Here is a 9,691-nt window from a genome sequence, read left to right as displayed (position 1 = left end):
TGATCGTCTGGGAGAGCTGATTGGCCCCAGGCTCCCTGTGCTGGGCAGGGAAGGCAGCAGGGATGGGCGGGGAAGGGGTGAGATGGAGGGGGAAGCAGGGGAAGGGGGGAAAAAAAGGTCATACCATGTATAGGAGCAGCTGGAGGAATTGCACAGATGATGCTAAGATGGGAGGGACATGTTTGGAGAAAAAAATCTCCAGGGCTTATGTTTCTATATTTACAGCCAGGCAGGCAGGGCTCAAAGAGGGGTATCTGAGGCAAAGGCACCTCAGAAACAAATTGGGGTACTCCCATAGCTCCATGGTACATGATCACTGCTAAAAACCTGGCTGTGGCAGCCTGGATCTCACAGCCTCAACACACAGCAGCAACCTCCACTCTCCCCCCTGGGCAGGGGCTCTTCCCAGCTGCCCTTCCACATGCAAAGGGGTTTGGCTGTGCTGCAGAGAGCTTTGGGAAGGCCTATGGATCTTCCACTTCCAAGGCTCTTGGAAAGCAGCAGTCACAGGCACACAAGAAGGCAGAGGCACTTGGCACACGTGTTGCCTTAAGTGAATCTGTGTGAGAGCGCTGTGTGGCTCACACCCACCTCTCAATGAGACTGCTGGGGCTCTGCCACACACCAGGGCTGGAGGGGACCTGCAACAAACAGCAAGAGAGCAGGAATGCAGCAAAAGAGCTTGTAAGCCTTTCTTAGCATGGCATGAAAGCATTATTTAAGTAAGGACTTCTTAGGGAGGGCAACCCCAGGTGGCTGGAGCTGGGGTGCCTGGAGCGGCTTTGCTGCCAGAGCACTCTCCCCAGTTGCCTGACTATTCCAGCAGAGGATTGCAGTGCCTCACACAACCCTCTGGTTCAGGGTTTCCATTTCACTAAATATCCCAGGCTTCAGCTTCCCGTCCCCTCCCTTCTGCCCCTGTCCCTTGGCAGGGCTCCCCAGCAACAGAGCCTGTGCCCTGCTGTGTGCCTGGCAGCTCCAGCACCCCCTTCCTCCCGCCTCTAGGAGCAGAGAAGAGCTTCAGAAGCTGTGGGGCAGGCGATATTTTTGGCTCAGGTCACAGATTGATTCCTGCCCACTCTTTCCCTGCTGCTTGCAAGAAAGGGTCCCCATCTGAGGATGTAGAGACAAGCTTTCAAAGCCGTGGAGTGGGAGCACAGTGCTGCAGCTTCCCAGTCACCAGGTAACGTGCACGAGCTAAAATCTCCTGCCCAGCTTGCCTTTTCCAGCTGTCCTGCAGCTTATCCCCTCGCCTCCCTCCTGCAAGCCACCTCCAGCCAATGCCTTTGTTATTTCTCAGGTGGTGGGGGGACAGTGCATCCATCCTCAGCGCCCCAGCTCCATGTGGGAGTTTGCTGGGTGGGCACCCTGTGCTGCTGAGGAGAGCAGCAGCTGCATGGGAACACATGGCCAGACCTGGTATCATCACCTCCACACCCCCTGCAGCTCTGCCCAAAGCACTAACACAGCAAAGCGGCTTTCACGCTGCGCTTTCGGAACCGCCGAGCAGTCTTGCTGCCTTCCACTGGCTCCTCTCCCCCAAGCTCCCCACCAGCTGGGCATGCCTCCAAGAAATACCATATTTGCCCAGACTAGCAGCAGAGTGGGGATGCATGGGAGGAGAGGCTCCCAGCTGTTTCTCTTTTCATGCTTGTGGTGGGCCCAGTTTGGCAGTGGCCTTCACCAGCTCCCTGTGCCCACCATAGACTGTCCCTGCTGCCAAGGGGTGCTGCAACTCAGGCCTGCCACACCAAGGACTGGTCAATCAGCTCAAAAGAAAGCATGTGTGTGTGCCCAAGTGCATGCAGAGCCTGGGCTGACAGCAGGGTGCTTCCCAGCAGATGTGCACTGAGCACTCCCCTGGGCCCGTGTGCTGCCTGGCATTTGGCAGGAGCAGAGTGAACATCCTGCAGGGCTGCACAGCCTGCACCAGAGCACTGCTGCTGTGGGCAGGGGAGTGCTCACATCACTCAGGTTTCACTCTAAGCATCCTGACAAACCTGTAGCTGGTACAAGCAATGGGAAGGGCAGGCAATCAGGCCTCTCTGCTGCAGCTCCATTTGCAAATAGATGAGAAGCAAACATTGCTGCCTGCAGGATCCACTCAGTTCCTGTCAAGCAACAGCTCCAGACAACATCCATCTTTAGATCACATGTCATGTCCATGCTCTGTCCTCTCCATCACCATACCCTGGGAGCATGGCCTTTCTGCTCAGTACTGTCCCAAAAGACAGCTGTGCATCCCATGGGCTGCCTCTGTCAGAACTCATGTCCATGTCATGCATCTCATTTACAGTCCCAGCATGATCTGGATCCCTCCTCCCATGGGACAGAGGGTACCTTCTCCATCCCTTGGTAAAGAGGGCTTGTCTGATGCACAACTCTGAAGTTTGCTCTGCTGACACCTGGTTCACAACCAAGGCTCGTTCCCCACAGCCCAATTTGTGTTTGTCCTTTCTTCCTTTTGTGGGTCTCTCTGTTCAGTTTAGCATGTAATTACAGGCCTCTCCAACATTTTTTCCATAGCTTAGCCACATACCCTGCTTTTCACACATTCTCTGTCACATCCCAATTTCACCCCTTGATTCCATCACGCAGCAGTTTCGTTCACAACCTGCCACATTTTCCTCATCAGATTTGTCTCTAGTTACTTCAGATGCACCTGCTCTAGGATATATAATTTTTGCTGTCTTGACATCATCTGTTCTCCCTGCACCAGCAGCAAGGTGTCTGGGGCTCTCCTCTGAGCTCCACAGCACAGCCTAGAGAGAGAGCAAACACCACCAAGTGCCTCACACTCCCTGCTGATCACAGAGACCAGATGAGGGGGAGATGATCCCAGCTGTGCCTGCCCAGCTGCCAAAAGCTACCCAACTTCATTAGGGGAGGGTGCAGCAAGCACCTGTCATGGGAGAAGCCCCTCTCTCCCACCAGCACCAAGGCTAAAGAGCACACGTGAGGTCACAGGCATGGACCAGGGTCTCAAACCACAAAGAGTCCCTCTGCCAGCTGACCTCAAGCCAGAGCCTGGCATGCTTTTACTGTGACAGCATACAGCAAACCAGTGTCCCTCCTTGAACAGGAACTGGAGGCTGGGGCAGAGATCTAGACAAGTTTCCATAGGTAGGCCTGGCCCAATGTCACATTTTTTCTTGGTAAGTAGGAATACCCAGAATGGCTACTTGAGATGGGCCACAGGAATTTATTGTGCTGCTGGGCCACTTGCAGGGAAGCTGTAATCAACTCTTCTCATCTTTTCTGGCTTTTGATTGACCTATTGCAGCAGCCAGTGCACTCAGGGGAGATGATTTTACATACAGTATGCACACACATTAGCCCAGATAATTTTATAAACTGCATAAAGATGTGCACCTTGGTCAAAGGCTGGTGTGTGTGTGTGTTTTGTTTAGGTTTTTTTTAAATATCCTTTCCCTGTGCTCATTGCACACCAGTCAGCAGGCAGCATTTTCATGGATCATTGCCTCCATGGCTGGCTAATACTCAGCCACCAAGCTGAAATAGCACTGGAAATGTTCATCTGAAAACCTCTACAGCCCTGCAAGTCTGAAATTCTACGTGTCCATTAAAGACTACAGAGTCTGTAAATAAAATCAGCTATATCCTTCCCATAAAACTCCCCAGGAGAGATCCAATTTCTGAGATAAAGCAATTCCTATCTACCCATTACCCTCCAACACAGAACAAGCAGATCTACTTCCAAAGCAGACTTTGCTTTGGCCCTGTAGTTGGGCAAGAGGAGATCCTGAGGTCCTTCCTCACCCAGACTTGCCCATGACTGCACTTACACCTTCATGGTAGAGCTACAGAGGAACTTTCACTGACACCTTCTGTCATTCTAAAATGGTTAAGTTCTCCAAAGTGAATTAATTATGAGGAAAATGCGTTTTACTTGAGTTCGCAGTCTGAATGATTCCTTATACTCCCTTCTCTCCAAAGTCACGTTTGAATGCTTTCAAAACAATATCTTTTACTCTTTTGCATGATATAGATATTTTGGGTTTGGTATGTTTGTCTGCTTCTACAAATAATAGCCTTGAAATAATTGAAGGTATCCAGAAAAATGTATTAAGCTGACTAGGAAAGTGTGGGGATGCGTTTTCCTGTTCTGTGACATTCAGTTATAAACCTTTTACCATGATTCAGGGCAGAGGGGAAATGGGAATCACAAAAGCCATTTAAGAAGGCAAAGTAAATTTTATACAGTTCCCCTGTGCCCTTTCTTCTCTTCTTCCCACCCCAGAGAAAGGGATTCTGCAGGGGGGTTTATTCAGCAGTTCGAGGTTAGAGTAGATGCTCTAAGTTCATTGAACACTCTTTCCAAGTTAATTGAAGTAGCTGTCAATAAAAAGGCAGATCAGATAGGTGGCTAAGTAAGTACATTCAGAGGAAGGACAGAATATAAATACATATATATATATAATTATTTTCTGTTCCTGGGCAAAATCCAATGACCTGTTTTATGCTGCCAGTCAAGAAGAGATCAGAATAGCCTTAAACTTTATAACCAGCTCCACTGAGCTATCAGCAGACCACTATCATTTTACTGGTGATAATGGGATCCTGGGGAATATGAAACAGCTCAAAGGGGCTGAGCAAAGACCATCTTTTCTCCTGGTTCCTCTAATACCATCCTCGTGGCACTTGGGCTCAGGATCTCTGCCCTTGGGTGCCTCTCCTTTCCCCAGAAGTGCCCTGGTGCAGGGTTTGCCATGAACAGGGATGCACCTCTTGCAGCAGTCATTCAGATAACAAGGAGAACAAACAGTTGCCAAGCTCTGAGTTCACCTACCTGAATCTTGGAAGGTGGCTGGGGAACACCAATGTGCCAACACCTTCTCCTGGTTGCGGCTTCACAGAATCGCAGAAGCTCAGAGGCGTGAAAAGGAGAATAAAAGGCAACAAACTAGCATTCTCTTATTGGTGACCACATGACCTACATACACCTCCATTTAGCTTCCTGGCACTGCTGTTGTCCTCCTTGCATCTGGTGGGAGGGAGTCAACCAACATTTCCATGGCGGTCTCTAGCGTGTCATCCCTTCTGTGAAACTTGGTTGGTAGAAATATCTGCCTGTCTTATCCCCTCCAAGCCTGTAAGAACAGGAACTCTATGTCTTTGTTAAGAAATAGGAAGGGATCTGAAATAGGAAGGGATCTGATCCCTACTTCAGCATGTGCAAACACAAGCCAGCCCTTTGCATCATTCATACAGTGAGTGCTGCAAATGCATGCATTAGGCTGTGGTGTGGCTTCAGTGATGACAGTGGCAGAGCAGGGTACAATGTGTCCTTGGGCATTTCTGAAGTCTGTTAAAATATTCTTATTCAGAATATGGAGTTTCTTACGTTTCCAGTTGGGTTGTCATTGCCTAGGTTTATTTTTCCCCCCAGCAACATCTTCAGTGTTGGGGACACACAAAGTCACTAGTACTCCTAAAAGACAAGGGCATTTTTAAGACATTGAAGTTGTCAGTCAAAGAGGGATTAATTGCATTAGGGTATTTGTATGAAGGACCAAGCACCTACCCCAAGTCCTTCTGGAGGTCTGCACTGCAATAAGGAGCAGTGTGTCCTGCAGAGCCAGGCAGGACCTCACCAGTCAGCAGGGAGGCAGAGGGGAACAAGGCAAATGGAGAGCTCATCTCTGCTACCCACTCCAAAGCACCAGCACATGCCCTCCTTCCCACAAGAGCCAGCCTCATCTGATGGATGAGGGAAGAGCTTTGCTGCCTTGATCCATGATGGAGTAACTCAGATTAGAGAGGAGTCAGTGAGCAACAAAGCTTAACAAGGAGAAGCAGAAGGAATTTGCCTTCAGAGCTGGCTTTGTGGTGTAGCTCACCAGCCTCTCAAATGCCATATGAAACAGCACAAGCTTAACCTGGGCATAAAGCTGTTTGTAGACTTGCAGGAAACTGCTCTCACGTGCCCCCATCTTCCTGGGAACATGTTTAAACCCCCAGCTGCCATGGCATTCACACTTAAAGGCTCCTGAAAGGCTGAGAAAAAGCAGAACCTGAGAAGTCAGCTGGAAAACAGGATTAAATGCCTCAAGGCCAAGAGGCAGTGAGCACCTGCATGGTGTTGGGGCAGCTCACAGGCTGCCCAGGACAAAGGCAGGCACTGATGCCATCCTCTCCAGCTCACTTCAGCAGTCTTAGCTGAGATCTTGGAGACAAACTGCACACAAACTCCTAAACCAAAATTCACCAAAATAATCAACTCCAAACCCTCCCAGCTCCCAGTGCAGCATTTCCTACACTTGCATCCTCTGCATATAGCATGTCCCTCACTAGGAACAAGTAAGGACAGAGCCAGAGTTTGCTTTCTTCCTCTCTTGGGAAGGTAACAATCAAAGCACAGCTCCAAATTTGCATTTTGCAACCCTGACTTTTGCAAAACAGTAAATCTTATCGGCCAACTTGAAATGCCTCCAACTGGTTTCATCGCCTGGAGCTACTCTGCTAGAATAGCTGTCCTGGCAACACCACCATCCTCTGCCCTTCACCTCTCCAGCTCTTCAGATGCTGAACTTTGCAGAGCCAAAGTTGGGAGCACGCAATGGTGTCACTTGATAGCCCCTCTTCACGCTAATTTTAGGTGGTGGAACTTTTCATGCTTTTAAAAAGTCCCTTTATTTATTTTTGAGAAACCTCTTTTACTTAGTGGCTACCATAAACACTGTTCTATCTGATGTTTTGAACTTACCTACAGGGCTCTAGAAGTCACAACCAACCAGCACCTGGCATGATCTCAAAGGAACAATCACCTGTTAATTTTGTAAACTGGACTGAGTAGCATGATGCTCCCAACATGCAAATGATTTCAGATGGAAACAAATTACACATCAGTAAGTAATGCATTTCTTTTTGGTTTTGGATTTTTTTTTCAGTTAATGTTGATTTCTGATTTTTGTGGTAGACTGTTCCTCCACCACTCATTTGTTTGCCCCGGGACACGTGCTTGCTGCATCTGCTTTAGACAACTAAGGCACAATCCCTGTAGGATTCAGGAGATCCTGCTTGGACACCCTAGATCCAGGCTAAGCATCTCTCCAAAGACAACAAATCATGTTTGGCCATTCAAGATAGGGGCTGTGTCCCATCCTCACACTACTTACACCTAAATGGATGAGACAGGCTGACAGTGAGGATGGTGGCTGAGCAGCAGGATGGCAGTCAGGACCAATGACTGGAGCTGCTGTTTTGTGACCCCAGGGGAGGTGAGCAAGGCAGGAGACCAGTCAAGGAGCTCACAGCTGCTCCACAACCTTGGGGACGACCCACCTACCCAACCAAGCATCTCATTGGATAATCACACTTGCATTTTGCTGCTTTCATGCCCTAAAGGGCTCACTTGTATAAATCCCAATGGGATATCCCCCTCACTTTTACTCAACCTTTCCCCATTCTTCCCATCATTCTCACAAGTCCCAAGTCCATGACACCTTTTTGTATTTGATGCCTGACTTTGGCATTGCTAAGCCACTATTTCTGAGAGTTATCAGGAAGAGATGAAGCACCTTTCTGAAAATTTGTGATCTAAATCAAATCACTCCACTGCAACCATTGCAAAATCCCAGGGAAATCACCTCTCTCAAGGATCCTTGGAATGGTTCCATTTCTAAAGTAAATCCTAGCTCCAGCTACACTTCTGTCAATTTGAAATACATTTTTTCTCCTAACCTGCTTATATACAGACATTTATATATATATATATATATATATATATATATATATATATATATATGTAAAATGCAGCATCAGGGAAAGTGTCTTGAGCTGGCAAGGAGTTACCAACAGACCAGCCTCAGAGCCTTGTTCAGCAGCATATCAGCTGCCACCTCAGTATTTATAGCCACCCTGCTCTTTGAGCTTGTTTATTTTCCTTCCCAAAGGTGGTGGTGGCAAGAGGCAAAGCTCTGATATTCAGGCTCAGGTGTCCCCAAGGCTGACCTTTCCTTCAAAGAGCAGAAGCTGCAGACACATTTCAAGGAACAAAGTCATTTGGAAACTCTAGACTCTTGTGTCCATTACCACCCAGTGCAGAGCTGCAAACAAGGGCTGAGCAGAGATCCATTAATTAGTATGCATAAATATACATTAGGATCAATGCAAAAATGAATATAAATAAATATACATTAGGATCAATGCAAAAATGAGCCTCTAAAAATGAGTAATTATTTTATACCTGGAAAGAGAATCAGATGAAGTCCAGCCCCCGTCTTGAGGCAGAACAAGTGCTACATAAAGACATAACACTCAAAACAGAGTTGAGTTTTCCATCATTTAAGTGTCCCCCAAGTTTAAATAATGCTGTTTTATAGCATTACAGTAGTCATGGACCACCTTTTTCAATCCCATCTTGCATACATTCACGTAGAATTCATCTGTTAGACCCTGTCAGGGAAAAAAAGCAGCCCTGAAGCCTGCCACAGAAAGACAAGCAGCACATTTCAGTGGCACTGGAGCCTCCACAGATTTATTTCAGAGCCAATGCTGCCAAAATGATGTTCCTCTTCTGCATAATCTAGACAAGATGGGTAAAGAAGAAATTGTAGTGAAGCAACACCTCAAGGTATGCCACCAGTTCAGAGCACTGAGAGCCCACACAGGGGTTCCCAGTCCCTCTTTTTGGGCACTGCCAACCTGTCAACAGGATGGTAATTTGGGGAAGCATGGCAGGACAGGGGATGCAGGCAGCACAGGGATACAGGGACCAGGAAAGCATCACACTTCTCCACCAGGCTTTGAGGGTACGACTAATCCTGCAGGACTCACTCAGTGTGACAGTTTGTCCTTGTTATGCTCAAAATGCAGCAGTCTCAGGACAAGACAGAGCTAAGGTCTCACAGCAAAAGCCTCTGAGATGCCAGTGCTGCAGAAACCACATTGCTGTGAAAAATGAACAGAGGAAAGATAGGAAGCAGCCAGCTACTGACTAACCCCAGACCAGTGACTGCTGCAGAGTGACACCAGCCTGCTCTCCTTCACTCACAACATCAGCCACAGCTCCCCACAGGTTCCTGCTGAGGGAACAGATGAGCCTCCATGCCCTCATCCCCTCCTAGCACTGCCCAAAATGCACATCCAGCATTTCTGGGCTGCAGCATCCTTTTTCTTCATTTTGGGGAGGTAGGGGAAGCTTTCAGCATTCTGGTAAGCCCACCGCCAGTCCCACCACGCTGTACACACCATGTTAATTTGGGAGGAGAAACAGCACATCATCAAGTTAATTTAGCTGTGGAAACATTCCCCTGGCAGATTTAAGCACCTCATAAAGAGCTGCACAGATTTACTCTGAGCCAGTTCCCTCCCTGGTTCCTGACCACCACTAGAGAGCTCTGGTCTCCCATAACCTGCTCACTTCTCTGCTGTCACCACAACCTGAATTACAGCAGTTGTTTATTGAAACCACATCTAGGTCCCTGTGGGCTTTAAGTGGAGAAAATACACTCTGCAAATTAACCCTCCTTAGAGAAGGAATCTCACACAAACAGCCTTTGGGGCCTGCTCTGCCCTCTCCAAACTGGCAGGGCACAGGAATAGTAACTGGAGAAGTTTTCAGCCATCATTTCCACCAGCCAGCTACAGAATGTGTTGAAAAATCAGTGCAACCAGTTTGCACACATGCAGTGTTATTTTCACTCTAGCCAGAACACATCTCTGTGCA

The sequence above is a fragment of the Agelaius tricolor genome, unplaced genomic scaffold (assembly GCF_023055355.1).
Source record: "Agelaius tricolor isolate 1412-34295 unplaced genomic scaffold, bAgeTri1.0.p SCAF_5, whole genome shotgun sequence".
Lineage (NCBI taxonomy): Eukaryota > Metazoa > Chordata > Aves > Passeriformes > Icteridae > Agelaius > Agelaius tricolor.
The sequence above is the reverse complement of the archived record's forward strand: the minus strand, read 5'-3'. Positions refer to the sequence as shown.